At 45.9% G+C, this 17,500-nt stretch overlaps 1 protein-coding gene across 1 annotated transcript in view; it reads right to left on the reverse strand.

Annotated features, from left to right (window-relative positions):
• The window catches only part of BCL6 (BCL6 transcription repressor), a 79,465-nt gene that overhangs the window by 46,994 nt on the left and 14,971 nt on the right, over positions 1 to 17,500 (reverse strand). The window lies entirely within an intron of this gene.

The raw sequence follows: 17,500 nt of genomic DNA on the forward strand, positions 1-17,500 counted from the left end.
GGTGAAATACATTTCCAATTTGATTTATTTACTTCCTTGTTTTCTTTCTTTCTTTCTTTCTTTCTTTCTTTCTTTCTTTCTTTCTTTCTTTCCTGCAATAACTGGCACAGAGGCCAGTTGTGCCAGGGAGGAATTTCCTTGCCATTTCATGATTCTCAGAGACTTATTCATTTATTATTTCATGTATATATTGCATTTATATCCTCTTCTCTCCCCTCCCCCACAAGGAGCTCAAGGTGGAAATACGTGCCTTGTTCCCCTCCTCATTTAATCCCCACAACAGCCTGACAAGGTAGGACAGGCTGAAAGGTGGAGACTGGCGCCCACGGTGACACCCAGCGAGCTTCATGGCCCTGGCACTGGTATCTCCCAGCCCTTAGTCCAACAAATCTAACCACTACACCACACTGCCTCTCTCAACAGAGGCAAATAATTGCTCACCTTCTAACATTGTGTATGCCATCAAATGCCAGCAGTGCCCTTCAGCTCTCTATATTGGACAAACAGGACAAACCCTACGCCAAAGGATAAGTGGACATAAATCTGACATCAGGAATCGCAAGACAGAGAAGCCAGTAGGAGAACACTTCAGTCTCCCAGGACATTCAATACAGGATCTCCAAGCAGCTGTCTTATTACAAAAGAATTTCAGAAACAGACTTGAAGGAGAAGTTGCTGAATTACAACTTATCTCTAAACTGAAAACTATGGAGAGGCCTGGTCTGAATAGAGATATTGGATTCCTGTCTCATTACATATGCTAATCATCTGCATACTATCCCTTGCTTTTTCCTGTAGGACTAATTGCAGTCCTTAACAGTCATCAACAGGTTGACCATACCCACTGAGTCAATCACCCATCTCCTAAAACCCCACCCTCCCACTATATATAAGGGTCTGGTGACTTCTGTTTCAGTGTATCTGAAGAAGTGTGCATGCACATGAAAGCTCATACCCAGAACAAACTTAGTTGGTCTATAAAGAGCTACTAGACATTTCTTTATTCTTATTCTTATTATTATTCCAGAAGCAAATAGTTAACCAAAGAGAAAATGTGCTTCCTGCTTCTGTTCTGATTTTGTGGGGCGAGGGAAGTGATGCTGAGCTTAAAGAGCCTTACTCTCGAGTAAGTCCACAACTTTGGAGACCCTTTAGAAATGCAGGCTTAAAAGAAGACTATGGATGGCTGTGATATGTCTGGTTATTATTTATGGTTAGCATTTATGTGTCCCAAGTCTGCAAGGTTTATAATAGCAACGCACACATCCGCACACAGACCACAGACACGTACAAACTCAGGTGGCAAATTTGGGAAAGCCCCACTGGAGAAACACTGTCAATCAAAGCAGACAGTTTTGGACTAAGATGGATCAATGGATTTGATTCAGGATACGACAGATTTCCATTTCCAATCATTGCATTCTTAAACTTGCCCCGTACCACTAAAACAGAATGCTTCAATTATACAGTATTTGATATTTCCCTAAGCAAACCATGGTGATATTTCAGCTCCCTTCTTCTGTTGCAGATGATGGAGGCATCTTAGCTGAATACAATTATCAATAAAAACAAGGCAGCAGTGACTTTGTATTTGCTATAGGGTCCTTTCGGGTCGGGGGGAGTTCTCTGCAAGGCGGTAGGGCTAAGTATTTCCTCGGCTGCAGAGAGTGTTTTGCCAGATGTTAACTACTGAGATTTCAAGAGCATGGACCTGAATGCAAAATCTGGGCTTTCTTAAATAGAGAGCATCTCTCGAGGCACATTTATCTCAACAGTCGGCGTTCAGCCTAACCACATAAACTACAGGCAGCAATCTCCTGGGACATCTTCTTGAACCCGGTTTTTCACCTCGGCAATGAAAATCCCCTAAACCGATTGCCGGAGAGCTATCGTAAGAGTTTTGAGGGCCTAAATGCATATCAAATTCCATCGTAATTCTTTTTACCTCTTGGAGGGTTTAGAATGAATAAAATGTATGAATTATATTAAATGAAAAGTAAAAATAAGTAATATTCCTTTTTTAAATACATACATACATACATACAGGATTTATATAGTAGCTCTATCCTAATCATACTTATGCTATAAACTGGAATTTAACTTTTAATACTTGGTGGCATATTTATTCATGACTGCAGGTCGTATGCAGTGTCAGCCCTACTCGGAGTAAGCACACTGATTGTAAGCGAGCGATCCCTGTGCACAAGAAAGGGGCATAGAGCAAAGTGTCGTAAATTAAGCCGGCGTAAATTTACACCAGATCCAAACCCCAGTCACCGATGGGGCTACTAAGCCTGGCAGACAGAAAATAAAAACTTCAAAATACTGCTCAGCTCTGCAACTCTCCTGAATGGGCTTAGGATCCGACCTCTGTCCCCCTCTCTAGTCCTGCCTCTTCCGTGCCCCCTTTGGGGGGGGGACTTACGCCAGCCTTGACTCAGCACAGGAAAAGATCATTTCCGGATCAGGTCCACTGCCCATCTAAACATGCATCCTGTCGTCACAGTGGCCAAGCAGATCTTGCTCCAAATGGGCCGTGATCATCCCCAAAATCGGTGCCACTGGCAGTGGTGCTTCTCCAACACCGGCGGAGGTGGCAATCAGGCAGGGCACCCATGGGTGTGCCACCTTGATAGCTTCTGCTGTCTGAAGCAGGGCCAGATTTAGGTTTGATGAGGCCCTAAGCTACTGAAGGTCATGGGGCCCTTGATATGGATAAAAGCCCCCCCCCATCCAAACAATGACTATCATCAATGCAGGCAAGGGGGAAAAAATCATTTTCATTTTTATCATCTACAATGATATTTATTTATTCATTTATTTTACTATTTATTTATTTATTTATTTATTTATTTATTTAATTTTATTATTTGTTTATTAGAAGGCATCTGAAGGCAGCCCTGTTTAGGGAAGCTTTTAATGTTTGATGCATTACTGTATTTTAATATTTTGTTGAAAGCCGCCCAGAGTGGCTGGCGAAGCCCAACCAGATGGGCGGGATATAAATAAATTATTATTATTATTATTATTATTATTATTATTATTATTATTATTATTAATTTTATAGTACAGTACACTGATCATTGCTTTCATTTTATGGATCAGTGGTCCCATTAGATAGCAAAATAAATTTTCGATTGCTGTTTTAGGGGTTGTTTTTAAAAGTCTGGAACGGATTAACCCTATTTGCATTACCTTCTATGGGAAAGCGCGCCTTGGTTTCGGAACGCGTTGGTTTTGGAACGGACTTCCAGAACAGATTAAGTTTGAGAACCAAGGTACCGCTGTATATAGAAATGAGCAAAGCAGTGATATTTTAGGGAGCAGGCTAGCAGGCGGGGCCCACACAACACAAAACACAGTTGCTGCATGTAGGTTTTATTTTATTTGTTTTTTATCTTATATTTTGGAAATGTACATCCAGGTTTTTCCCCTTTAATTTTTTGGGGGGCCCCCAAGGGAGTGGGGCCCTGAGCTATAGCTTGTTTAGCTTATATGTAAATCCGGCACGATCCGAGCATGCTTTTATTTCCAGTAACTGGTATTAGAAACATTGTCTGATACAGTTCAGTGTCTGGAGCAGTCATTTCTCCTTCTGCTTATTTATTTGCATTTTATGAGTTCCACGTACGCAACTAATTGCAACAATATCGATTACGTACCGCAGATGACTCCATGGTAGGGAAAAAAACATAGGTTCTAGGTTCATTAGGAAAACTTGCCAAAAGGCTCAATTTAGCACTATTTCAGGCCGTTTTCAGGAACCAGAATTTAATGTTCATTGTGCGACGATATTTCTGGTTTTTACAACCATCGTTCTCGCTGTGGCAATTGGGGTGCCAGCCGGTCCCCTCGGTCTTGCCATTTAATAATTCCCAGAGACCTCGAGGAGGTAAACGTTCCACTTAATTGTGCTATTAAAAGCAGATTAGATCATTAGACAAATTCGTGGATGAGAAAGGCATGGGGGCTGTGTACCACCTCCACCATTTGGGATATTATGGGCTGTATTTGACTGTGTTCTCTTCTGCCTAGGAATTAATGGACCTCAGTTTGTCACCTCTGTTCATTTCAGTGGGTCTACTTTGAGTAAGACCAATGATGCACATGCCTCTGAATTCCAGTTACTGGTGATCACAAGAAAGAGAGCTGGCTGTTGGTTTTATGCATGGCTTCTGGACTTTGCAGAAGACAAGATACTGCATTTAATGGGCTGTTGGTCTGATCTAGCATGCTTCTTATTATTTAATAATAATAATAATAAACATTAGCTAAACTTGCAAGCCTCAGTCAGTTTGATCACTAATCAGCTAAAACTCTAGAAGATCATCAGGGGAGAGGCTCATTTTAATTGGCAGGGCTGAGAACTGAGTTATTTATGTATATTTTTACAGAATATCTCTGCAGCCTTTAAAGTTTTATACCGGCTCTTAAAGTTGCTCATAAGCTTGAAGGCAAAATAAAAAATATCGGAAGCAGTACTGGTTTTGGAGCCGACCAAAACCTTTCTCTTTTTTTTTTTTTTTAACCAAATATGTAAATCTGAACTGGAATTTAATATATATATATATATATATATATATATATATATATATATATAATAAATTTTATTTTATAATGTATATTTTAAACCACAGATTCCCCTCCCTAAAAATTAAGCCTAACTTTTTTTTAACATCTAGCTTTTATCAGTAAATTTAATGCAAGTTTTATATTTTTTTGTAAACCACTTAAAACTTTTGATGATTCAGTGATAGAGAAACCTGGTTAAATAAATAAATAAAAGCAATATTTCTGTGATATGATCATTAGTTTTATCCAAGTAACTTTTAAAATTACATTTTATGAATATTGCGTTATCTACTGGTATTTTACATTTGTAATTATGTTTCTATGTTGTAAACCAAACTGTGGCTTTCCGGTGAAGAAAAGTCAGCAAAGGAAAAACAATCATCAATTCCCCCAAGTAAAATCAGCCCCAACAGTTTATTTAATTTTTTCAGTTTAGTCCATTGAGCTTCTTTTGATTCAGGTCTGTTACTTGATCAAGGACGTAAACAGAGCACGAAGCATCATTTACTGCTTCATATTGCAAGGTAACCTGCATGGAATTTGGCTAACCTGCACATTCATTTTGATTTAACAGATTAATTAATTGAGCCATCACTTCACTGGCAAATGATCAGCCCGCTGACAAAACTTGTCACTGGTTGACAGCCCTGGATTTAGGGCTCTTTCTCAGACCCTCCAAGTGCCCCTGTTTTCCAGGGACAATCCCAGATTTGCAGAAGCTGTCCTGGTTTCCAATTTGATCCTGGAATGTCCCACTTTTCCTTCGGACGTCTCTATTTTCACCGGAGAAATTTTTGGAGCGTATGGAGTTAGGGGGCCCCTGAGCTAAGGAGACAAGGAACTAAGCAATATTTAGAAGGGGTGTTTTTTAAAAAAATAATGTTTAATGTTTTATTATGTTTCTCTATATAAGTTGTAAGCTGCCCAGAGTGGCTGGGCAAACCAGTCAGATGGGCGGGATATAAATAATAAAATTGTTATCATGATGGAATAGGATGCCCCTATTTTAGACCTATTTTAACTGGAGAAAAGTTGGAGGATATACTTTCTCACAAATCCTAGAATTGTAGGGACCCCAAGAGTCATTGAGTCCAGCCCCCTGCAATTTTCAGCTAAAGCATACCCCCCTTTTAAGCCATATGTAAAGTAGACCCCTCCTCTCAATTGTATGTTCTCAGTTATCTACATCAGTGCAGATAACAGCAACAACAACAATTTATTATTTATACCCCACCCATCTGGCTGGATTTCCCCAGCCACTCTGGGCGGCTCCCAACAGAATATTAAAAACACAATAAAACATCAAGCATTAAAAACTTCCCTAAACAGGGCTGCCTTCAGATGTCTTCTAGAAGTCAGATAGCTGTTTATTTCCTTGACATCTGGTGGGAGGGTATTCCACAGGGCGGGTGCCACTACCGAGAAGGCCCTCTGCCTTGTTCCTTGTAATTTGGCTTCTCGCAGTGAGGGAACCGCCAGAAGACCCTTGGAGCAGGACCTCAGTGTCCGGGCAGAACGATGGGAGTGGAGACACTCCTTCAGGTCTACTGGACCGAGGCCGTTTAGGGCTTTAAAGGCCAGGCCAACACTTTGAATTGCCCTCTCCTCCTCCATGAATCTGTCTAATCCTCTCATAAAGCCATCTAGGATGGCAGCCATAATTGCCTCTTGTGGGAAAGAGCTCCACAGATTAACCATGTGCGGCATACTTTCTTTCTTTCAAAGCCAACTCTACTTCATAGCCATAATGTCTCCTTTATACTTGACATGGTTCTCATGCGCTCCATGCGAGTTGCACTCCAATCCAACCCCTTCGGGGCATTTCTGCCCTTCTGGCGACCATGAAGCATATTTGTGGTGTCTTAGTTGTGGGTACAGACCTTTCCCCATAAACGTCCAAGTGTTGTGGCCTAGATAGAGTTACTAAATGCAATAATCCCACTGGAATGAGCGAGCCAGTGACTCGAGAGAACGTGCAGCTCTCTGGGCATTTAATTTTGGTTGGGTTATGAAACGGATTCCACAGAGCGGGTGCCACCACCGAGAAGGCCCTCTTCCTGGTTCCCTGTACCCTCACTTCTCACAGGGAGGGAACCGCCAGAAGGCCCTTGGAGCTGGACCTCAGTGTCTGGGCTGAACGATGGGGGTGGATAGTAATGCTATCAGTCATACTGAGATTCCAGCATTGCATGCCTTGGCTCCCTTCCAAGTCTACAATTCTATGATTTTATGAAACCACAGGAGGGGAGAATTACTCTTGTGTTCGAATCCTGCTTGCAGGTTTCCCACAGGTATGTGGTCGGACACTGTGAGACCAGGATGCCGGACTAGATGGGCCATGGGCCTGATCCGAGGAACAGACTCCCTTGGGAGGTGGTGAACTCTCCTTCCTTGGAAGTTTTAAAGCTGAGGTTCGATGGCCATCAGCCAGGGATTCTTTGGCTGCCATTCCTGTGTTGCAGGGGGGTTGGGCTAGATGACCCTTGGCATCCCAACCATCCCGTTCCGTGATCTAGCAGGCTCTTCTTATTTTCTCCCTCGGATTGGGATGTTTTCGAAACCACAAGGCTGCTATGACCACAGAAATGGGGGCAAAAGAGGAGCTGTTCCAGATTAATTAATCCGATCCAAATGGCGTGACTTTGTGCGACACACCCTTTCCGAGGAACAAAAAAAGCAGGCCAATGAAACTGGTGCTTATAAATCTCGCAGACTGTCTCCTGGGCACATTTGGAAGCAAAGGGGGAGAGGATGTGCAGAGGGGCAAAGTTTGGAAATCTCAACAGCTGCTCCCAGAAGCGTCCCCCGGAGAAGCTGGCAGCCGGTCCTCATGAATTTTATTTGACTCTTTGAAATGCCAGCTCGCGTTATTTAGTTTAATAAGTTATAGGAGGGGAGAGGAAGGGAGCTGGTGTGTGTGTGTGTGTGTAGATGTCTTACACTCTCTGCCCAGCGAGCCGCAGATGTTCTGGCTGTGCCAGGGGAAGAAGTTCTGCTTTTCCTCGCCACAAGTCAAGGTCTCGCTGCGACGTCGGGAGAACTCCTCGGAATCCAGAGGCTGCTTCTTTGGCCCGCCTGAGAGCTTTTGAGTCACCATTGCACGGTTGCAAGAAAAGAAAGTAGCAGGAAGAATGTGCAGTATTGAGGTGGTGCAGGGAGAGAAAGAGACTATTTCTCCTTGTCAAAACGAAAGAAAGGGTCTGGCATGACTTTTGCTCATTAGCCAGTCCTATTTGTTTGACTGTGGAGTGTTTTGGTTGCATGTCTGGATCTTTTCCTCCCAGCCCAAGGGAGGGGAGCAGTCAAACCAGACTGGCCTGCCTTGTTTTCGTGCAACACGCCCTCCGAACGAACACACACACACACCTGCCTGCACAAGGCAGGCTGCTCCACACTCCGCTCTGAGCCAGGCCTGCAACGTGCTTTGGGGAGTAGAGAGACGTTGTAGTTTTCCATTCCTGCAAAGTTCCCTTGTTTATCCCAGGCAAGAACCTTTAGACAGGGTGAGCTTCTCTTTCAAGGTGCCCCTGCTCTCCCTATGGACAAAGTGTGCTCAAAGTCGAAGGGCAGATAAGAGGGTTTTTAAAAGGGGGGCTCCGAGGATGGGTGGTGGGCGATTGTGAACGGACAGAGGTCTTTTGCAGACTCCTTCCCTGAGACAATTGCAGTTCCCACCACCACCACCCTCACATGAACGGAGCAATAAACCACAATAAAAGCCAAAAGGCATCATGAAACAGCATCAATAAAAAAAAATCAAAAAAATTGCACGGAGCGGCAAAGAAAAACATTGCCGCTTTGGATGGCAAACAACCGAATGGCAAACTATTAAAATGAAATTTCCATCTCGGCTAAAAGCGAAATCAGACGTGGAAAAAGAAAAGGAAAGGCGGAAGGTGAAGGGAACAGTCAGGCATATGATCAGGGTGTTTGGGTTTAATTTAATGTGATATTTACATAGTCTCCAAAGCCTTTAAAAAAAGAAGAAGGCAACAACTGAAATGTGGAAAGTATTCAGATCCACCCCCCGCCACGATTTCTGAAGTCACGTGAAATTTGTTTTCCATGCTCACAGAAGTTATGCCGAGGGAAGTGAGTGTGATTGCTGTTGGAAATTTGGGGGTACCATTTGTTTGTTTGCATTTCAATCCCACCATTTTTTTCTGAGGAGCTCACGGTGGCAGGCACATTTCTTCCTCCTCTCCTCATTTCATCCCTACAATAACGCTGTGAAGTAGGTCCAGCTGAGAGTCAGTGAATGGCCCAAAGGTCATCAATCATAGAATATCTCGCCGGAGTGGTGCATGCTCTGGTTATCTCCCGCTTGGACTACTGCAATGTGCTCTACATGGGGCTACCTTTGAAGGTGACCCGGAAACTACAACTAATCCAGAATGAGGCAGCTAGACTGGTGACTGGGGGCGGCCGCCGAGACCACATAACTCCAGTCCTGAAAGACCTACATTGGCTCCCAGTATGTTTCCAAGCACAATTCAAAGTGTTGGTAAAGGTAAAAGTAAAGGTACACCTGCCCGTACGGGCCAGTTGTGTCCAACTCTAGGGTTGTGCACTCATCTCACTTAAGAGGCCGGGAGCCAGCGCTGTCCGGAGACACTTCTGGGTCACGTGGCCAGCATGACAAAGCTGCTCTGGCGAGCCAGCACCAGCGCAACACACGGAAACGCCGTTTACCTTCCCGCTATAAAGCGGTACCTATTTATCTACTTGCACTTAAGGGTGCTTTCGAACTGCTAGGTGGGCAGGAGCTGGGACCGAAGACGGGAGCTCACCCCGCCGCGGGGATTCGAACCGCCGACCATACGATCGGCAAGTCCTAGGCACTGAGGTTTTACCCACACTGCCACCCGCGTCCGCGTCAGTGTTGGTGCTGACCTTGAAAGCCCTAAATGGCCTGGGTCCTGTATACCTGAAGGAGTGTTTCCACCCCCATCATTCAGCCCGGACATTGAGGTCCAGTGGCGAGGGCCTTCTGCCGGTTCCCTCCCTGCGAGAAGTGAGGTTACAGGAAACCAGGCAGAGGGCCTTCTCGGTGGTGGCACCCGCCCTGTGGAACACCCTCCCTTCAGATGTCAAGGAAATAAGCAGCTATCCTATCTTTAAAAGACATCTGAAGGCAGCCCTGTTTAGGGAAGTTTTTAATGTTTAATAGGTTATTGTATTTTAATATTCCATTGGAAGCCACCCAGAGTGGAGAAACCCAGCCAGATGGGCGGAGTATTATTATTATTATTATTATTATTATTATTATTATTATTATTATTATTATTTTGCGGCCAAGCAAGGATTTGAACGCTGATCTCCCAGCTCCTAGTCTAACACTCTAACCCATGGGTAGGCAAACTAAGGCCCGGGGGCCGGATGCAGCCCAATTGCCTTCTCAATTTGGCCCGTGGACGGTCCGGGAATCAGCATGTTTTTACATGAGTAGAATTGTGCTTTTATTTAAACTGCATCTCTGAGGTATTTGTGGGGCATAGGAATTCGTTCTCCCCCCCCCAATAGTCCGGCCCCCCACAAGGTCTGAGGGACAGTGGACCGGCCCCCTGCTGAAAAAGTTTGCTGACCCCTGCTCTAACCATTATGCGACGCTACCTGTGCAGATTATTTGGTCACTTCCCAGCTTCAGGAGTCGCCTGCCTCACCCATGTCAGGCTATTCTCTCTCTCTCTCTCTCTCTCTCTCTCTCTCTCTCTCTCTCACACACACACACACACACACACACACACACACACACACACACCCTGCAATGGCCTTTCCAGTCTTGTGCAGTCTTTCCATAGAAAACCAATCCTTTTCCCATCAAAATTTTGTGAGTGCTAAGGCTCCTGGGCCCCTTGGAGTTGGCACCACTGCTTCCAGGGTCAGTGGCAAGCGATGGATGCGGTTTCTCACAGCTCAAACTAATAAAAACTTACATGTGCACATGCTTCCAAAGAGACCAGTTTGCTTGGCCAACTATATCACTTGAAAACACCCAAGTATCGGCACTTGACCCGAAGGAACTGGTGATAAAATTTGCAAAGGAAAAGGATTTCGAATTGAAACTTTTGAGAAACTTGTATTACAAAATCACAATGCACAAGATTATTCAAAATGATCCATGTGCTAAAACATTTCCTTTTGCATTTAAGAAAAAACAATCAAATATCATTGCATCACTTGTTTTTGCAATTTAAAATAAATTTAGAGGTTTCAACTTTTGTGCTTTTCCATTTCTTTTCTACAAGACATCTGTTTTTGAAAATGGAAATGAGCAATGGGGTGGGGGTGGAGGGTTGCAAATAGTTAGCCTTGCGTACTGGCATGATTTTGAATACTATGCTCGCAAAACATATCCTGCATTGTGCAATTTGTCACTTATTAAAGGTAAAGGTTTTCCCAGTCGTGATGTATGGAAGTGAGAGATGGACTATAAAGAAGGCTGATCGCCAAAGAATGGATGCTTTTGAATTCTGGTGCTGGAGGAGACTCTTGAGAGTCCCATGGACTGCAAGAAGATTAAACCTATCCATTCTGAAGGAAATCATCCCTGAGTGCTCACTGGAAGGACAGATCCTGAAGCTGAGGCTCCAAGACTTTGGCCTCCTCATGAGAAGAGAAGACTCCCTGGAAAAGACCCTGATGTTGGGAAAGATGGAGGGCACAAGGAGAAGGGGATGACAGAGGATGAGATGGTTGGACAGTGTTCTCAAAGCTACCAGCATGAGTTTGACCAAACTGCGGGAGGCAGTGGAAGACAGGAGTGCCTGGTGTGCTCTAGTCCAAGGCGTCACGAAGAGGCGGACACGACTAAACAACTAAACAACAACAACAACAAAGGTAGAGGGACCCCTGACAGTTAGGTCCAATCGCGGACGACTCTGGGGTTGTGGCACTCACCTCACTTTATTGGCCGAGGGAGCCGATGTACGGCTTCCAGGTCATGTGGCCACCATGACTAAGCCACTTCTGGCAAACCAGAGCAGCGCACGGAAATGCCGTTTACCTTCCCGCCGGAGCGGTACCTATTTATCTACTTGCACTTTGAGGTGCTTTTGAACTGCTAAGTTGGCAGGAGCAGGGATTGAGCAATGGGAGCTCACCCTGTCGCGGGGATTTGAACCGCCGACCTTCCGATCGGCAAGCCCTAGGCTCTGTGGCTTAGAACACAGCGCCACCCACTTGTCGCTTATTAGGTGCTAGCAAAAGAAAGGGGATAATCTGGATTTGCAGGACATCGCAGCAGTAAAATTCCAGGCACTGTAGACCAGAGGTGTCCAAATTTTTTTCAAAGAGGGCCAGATTTCATAGAATCATAGAATCATAGAGTTGGAAGAGACCACAAGGGCCATCGAGTCCAACCCCCTGCCAAGCAGGAAACACCATCAGAGCACTCCTGACATATGGTTGTCAAGCCTCTGCTTAAAGACCTCCAAAGAAGGAGACTCCACCACACTCCTTGGCAGCAAATTCCATGGTCGAACAGCTCTTACTGTCAGGAAGTTCTTCCTAATGTTTAGGTGGAATCTTCTTTCTTGTAGTTTGGATCCATTGCTCCGTGTCCGCTTCTCTGGAGCAGCAGAAAACAACCTTTCTCCCTCCTCTATGTGACATCCTTTTATATATTTGAACCTGGCTATCATATCACCCCTTAACCTCCTCTTCTCCAGGCTAAACATGCCCAGCTCCCTTAGCCATTCCTCATAAGGCATCGTATCCAGGCCTTTGACCATTTTGGTTGCCCTCCTCTGGACACGTTCCAGTTTGTCAGTGTCCTTCTTGAACTGTGGTGCCCAGAACTGGACACAGTACTCCAGGTGAGGTCTGACCAGAGCAGAATACAGTGGCACTATGACTTCCCTTGATCTAGATGCAATACTCCTATTGATACAGCCCAGAATTGCATTGGCTTTTTTAGCTGCCGTGTCACACTGTTGGCTCATGTCAAGTTTGTGGTCAACCAAGACTCCTAGATCCTTTTCACATGTACTGCTCTCAAGCCAGGTGTCACCCATCTTGTATTTGTGCCTCTCATTTTTTTTGCCCAAGTGCAATACTTTACATTTCTCCCTGTTAAAATTCATCTTGTTTGTTTTGGCCCAGTTCTCTAATCTGTCAAGGTTGTTTTGAAGTGTGATCCTGTCCTCTGGGGTGTTAGCCACCCCTCCCAGTTTGGTGTCATCTGCAAATTTGATCAGGATGCCCTTGAGTCCATCATCCAAGTCGTTGATAAAGATGTTGAATAAGACCGGGCCCAAGACAGAACCCTGTGGTCAAGATTTGATGAAGTGAAGATGTGGGAGGGAGCTCAAAGTTGTTGAGCTTTTTTAGGATACTGCCAAGGGGAGCGGATTAAATCAACCAGCGGGCCGGATTAGGCCCCGAAACGGACTCTCTGAATCCATCTGTCTTTCCCATGCAGCTCTTTTCTCTTAAATATCACTCAGCAAGCACACAAACACGGATTAGCATGCCTTATCACACCGCTAAGTAGTCATTGCTATTCTCTGCTGTGTATCCCTTGCACAATCTGACTTAATGAGGAAGCAACAGGCCTGCTAATTAGGAGGTGTTAAGCCAATCAAGGGCAATTAATCTCCCTCACTGACCCACCTTCCTCCAAATCAATTTTTAACTCCTTGCTGAGCAAAGTCTTTATTTTGCTTTTTACGCTGAGTAAGCAGGCGGCAGGACGAAAATAGGTCTCCTGTCGGCAGTGGGAGGAAAGGCGGGCAGAACTTTGCCCAAGTGTGCCCTACTGATTTTGAATATATTGATATGCAGTCATATGCGCAAACCCACCCACACGCAAGGTGCACATACAAATATGCCTTTCCAGGAACGTGTCAGCTTGTCGCTTGCAAAGGTTTGAAATGCAAAATTAAGTGTTTCTCCCGCCCTCATCGTTCTAGAAGTATTTATTTATTATTTTGCATATTTATAAAGCACAGCAAGAAACGACCGAAGAGGTCCACAAGAAGACAGAACAGGAAAAAATGCAAAAGATAACAAACTCTCAAAACAGGTAAACTGTTTCTGAAAACTCTAAAGGCAATCCTAGAATTGGAAGGGAGTCATCTAATCCAGTCTCCTATAATGCAGGAATCTTAGCTCAGGCATCCACGACAGTTGGCCATGGTCACCATTTCTGCAGTTCTGTGGTTAATATTCCATAAACGGACAGGCCCGCCCTTTCTAGGGACCCCCCCCCCCGACAGGAGAGTCTGGATGGACAAAGGAAAGTCCGTTTTCATGCAGCGCAGAGTTAACCTATGGAACTCTCTGCCTCAGGAGACAGTGATGGCCGCCAGCTTAGATGTCTTTAAAAGAGGATTAGACAGATTCCTGGAGAGGGCTCTCGATGGTTTCTGGGTGAGGCAAACAGGGGTTTCCTAAACAAATCTTAGCAGCATCCTTTATCAAACAACAGTTCCCAGGATTATTTGAGGGAAGCCATGACTGCGAATGCAGTGGTATAAGACTGCTCCCCTTCCCTGGTGGCACGGCATTGCCGGAGGACATCCAGGACCTCACAGTGACTTGGGAGTGGCCGGAGGGATGCTCCCGGTGGCGTCACGCCCCCCAGGTGACCAATCGGGTTAGCCAGGGGGTGTGGCCCCTTGCCGTTTAAACCGTGGCGCGGCTGGGAGGCAGCTTCGACTCGCCGGATCTCCCAGCCCATCCACCCTCTATTTCATGTGTTGCTTGACTTTGGCCTTGCCAATTTCCCCCCTAATTTTTAAAGCTGGATTTTAATCAATTGCTTGGTTGTGTTTTAATGTACAGTGGTACCTCAGGTTACAGATGCTTCAAGTTACGTGTTTTGGGGTTGTGCACCACTCCAAACTCGGAAGTACCAGAACGGGTTATTTCCGGGTTTCGGTGCTCGGGCATGCGCAGAAGCACTAAATCACGCTTTGCACATGAGCAGTAGTGCCGAATCGCGACGCTGCAGGTTGCGAACGCTGGGGGTTGTGAACGTGCCTCCTGCACAGATCACGTTCGCAACCCAAGGTTCCACTGTATTTGATGTTTGATGTTAGCCACCCTGAGTCCAGTCTTGGCCGGGGAGGGCAGGTATAAATAAAAATCTACTTGCTTACTATGGTCTAACGTTGGTCACCTGGTTGTGGTGGCCAGGTAGGAATTTTCACACTTGGCAAACTGGCACCAGCCATTTGGTTTTCACCCGCCTTGCAGCAATCATCAAAACTTTGTAAGGTTAGGTATCGGGTAAGCCTTGTTGATGGGAGGGGAGATTGTTGCCTCCGCCTGCCCCTCCTCGTTAAGGGCGTCCTGTTAAAGGGATCCGGGGGCGTGGTTCCTGTCCAAAGCCTGGGCATGGGCTTGGGCCATGACACGACCCCATCGGGGACCCCGGGGTGCTCCGATTTGATGTACAGTAGACCCTCGTTTGGCGTGGGTGGTGCTGTGGGTTAAACCACAGAGCCTAGGACTTGCCGATCAGAAGGTCAGCAGTTTGAATCCCCACGGCGGGGTGAGCTCCTGCTGCTCGGTCCCTGCTCCTGCCCACCTAGCAGTTCAAAAGCATGTCAAAGTGCAAGTAGATAAATAGGTACCGCTCCGGCGGGGAGGTAAATGGTGTTTCCGTGCGCTGCTCTGGTTTGCCAGAAGCGGCGTAGTCATGCTAGCCACATGACCCGGAAGCTGTACGCTGGCTCCCTCGGCCAGTAAAGCGAGATGAGCGCCGCAACCCTAGAGTCGGCCATGACTGGACCTAATGGTCAGGGGTCCCTTTACCTTTACCTAGACCCTCGGGTTATGTTACTCTCGAGTAATGTCAACTTTGGGCCGCAAAAGCGGCAAACCCAGAAGCACTTTTCTGGGTTTTGCCGCTCGTTCATGCACAAAAGCGCTCTATCGCGCCACATGCGTGCACTGAAGCAGCGTTCTGGATACGGATTTTTTGGGGGGTGCACAGACCCCCGGAACAAATTTAATTTGTATCCAGAGGGTCCACTGTATATCATCGGTGGTTGATCCTCAAGAGACTTCCTGCAGACGGACAGGAGAGTCAGGATATAGTCTGGCTTCACCCAAACGCCTCAGCCAGTGGCCTAATTTATCCCATTAACCCAACATACTCATGTCTGTGTGTTTGTTTCTGAGGGGAACTGCAGGGCCCGGGGCCCCACCAAGCAAAAGTGCTTTTAAGGTAAGCTGCAGATGGGGCCTAAAATCCACCCACTTCTTTCTCCTGGAAGATAAGCTACTGTTGTGCCGTTGCCGTAATTCAATTATTTTAGCACTGTTTTCTCAACGGGAGCTGCTCTGCGACTCTTATCTCAGTCAGATGGAGCAGTGGATATAGACACGGGCCCCGATCCAAAGGGCTGTGGGGCTCTGAGGCACAAACAGGTTTGTTAAATCACCACGTGCGCTTGGGGTATCAAGTCGTGTTCTGTGCATGTGTGCCACTCTGCTCCCAGATGGGTTTCCTGGCACTGCAGAGAGTGGGAAAAGAGAGAATTAGATCTGCTTTGAAGATTATAGCTCACCGAGGGCATATCTCATGATACAGGCCTAAACCGGTTCAACAGACATTTCCTCTCTTCAAGGCACCTATGGGAACTTGAAAGTGGCTACGGCAGCCTTTGCCAACTGGGTGCCTTCAAGATCTTCTGCGCTACAACTCTCATCAGCCAAGGCCAGCACTTAGGACAGATGAAAAGAAAGAAAGAAATTCAAAGAAAGCACTTCTTCACACGGCGCAGAGTTCAACTGTGGAACTCCCTGACACAGGAGGCAATGATGGCCACCAAGCTAGACTGATTAAAAAGGATTGGACAAATTCTGCTGAAGGCAGCCCTGTTTAGGGAAGCTTTTAATGTTTAATAGGTTATTGTATTTTAATATTCCATTGGAAGCCTCCCAGAGTGGCTAGAGAAACCCAGCCAGATGGGTGGGGTAATAATAATAATAATAATAATAATAATAATAATAATGATGATGATGATGATGATGATAATAATAATAATAATAATAATAATAATAATAATAATTGTTATTATTATTCTTGGAGAAGGAGAGGGCTACACAGTTGGAGGCAGAAATGCTTCTGAATACCAGTTGCTGAAGGGACATGGGTGGCGCTGTGGTCTAAACCACAGAGCCGAGGGCTTGACGATTGGAAAGTCGGTGGTTCGAATCCCCGCCACGGGGTGAGCTCCCGTTGCTTGGTCCCTGCTCCTGCCAACCTAGCAGTTCGAAAGCACATCAAAATGCAAGTACAGTGGTACCTCGGGTTAAGTACTTAATTCGTTCTGGAGGTCCGTTCTTAACCTGAAACTGTTCTTAACCTGAAGCACCACTTTAGCTAATGGGGCCTCCCACTGCTGCCACTGCACGATTTCTGTTCTCATCCTGAAGCAAAGTTCTTAACACGAGGTACTATTTCTGGGTTAGCGGAGTCTGTAACCTGAAGCGTCTGTAACCTGAAGCGTATGTAACCTGAGGTACCACTGTAGATACATAGGTACCGCTCCAGCGGGAAGGTAAATGGCGTTTCTGTGCACTGCTCTGGTTCGCCAGAAGCGGCTTCGTCATGCTGGCCACATGACCCGGAAAAACTGCCTGCGGACAAACACCGGCTCCCTCAGCCAGTAAAGCGAGATGAGCGCCGCCACCCCAGAGTTGTTCGTGACTGGACTTAATGGTCAGGGGGTCCCTTTACCTTTTTACCAGTTGTTAGAAACCACATGAGGGGAGAGCTGCTCTTGTGTCCGAATCCTGCTTGCTGGTTTCCTACAGGGGTATCTGGTTGGCCACTGTGAGGCCAGGATTCTGGGCTTTATAAAACCCGCTGACCTGGTCCAGCACACTCTTCTTATGATCTTGTGGGGGGGTGGGGGTGGGACCTTGTGGCGACGCAGCTCTGCCATTCATTTCAGCTGCACTCACTCAGCAC

Source organism: Podarcis erhardii, assembly GCF_964252035.2.
Source record: "Podarcis erhardii genome assembly, chromosome: 5".
Taxonomy (NCBI): domain Eukaryota; kingdom Metazoa; phylum Chordata; class Lepidosauria; order Squamata; family Lacertidae; genus Podarcis; species Podarcis erhardii.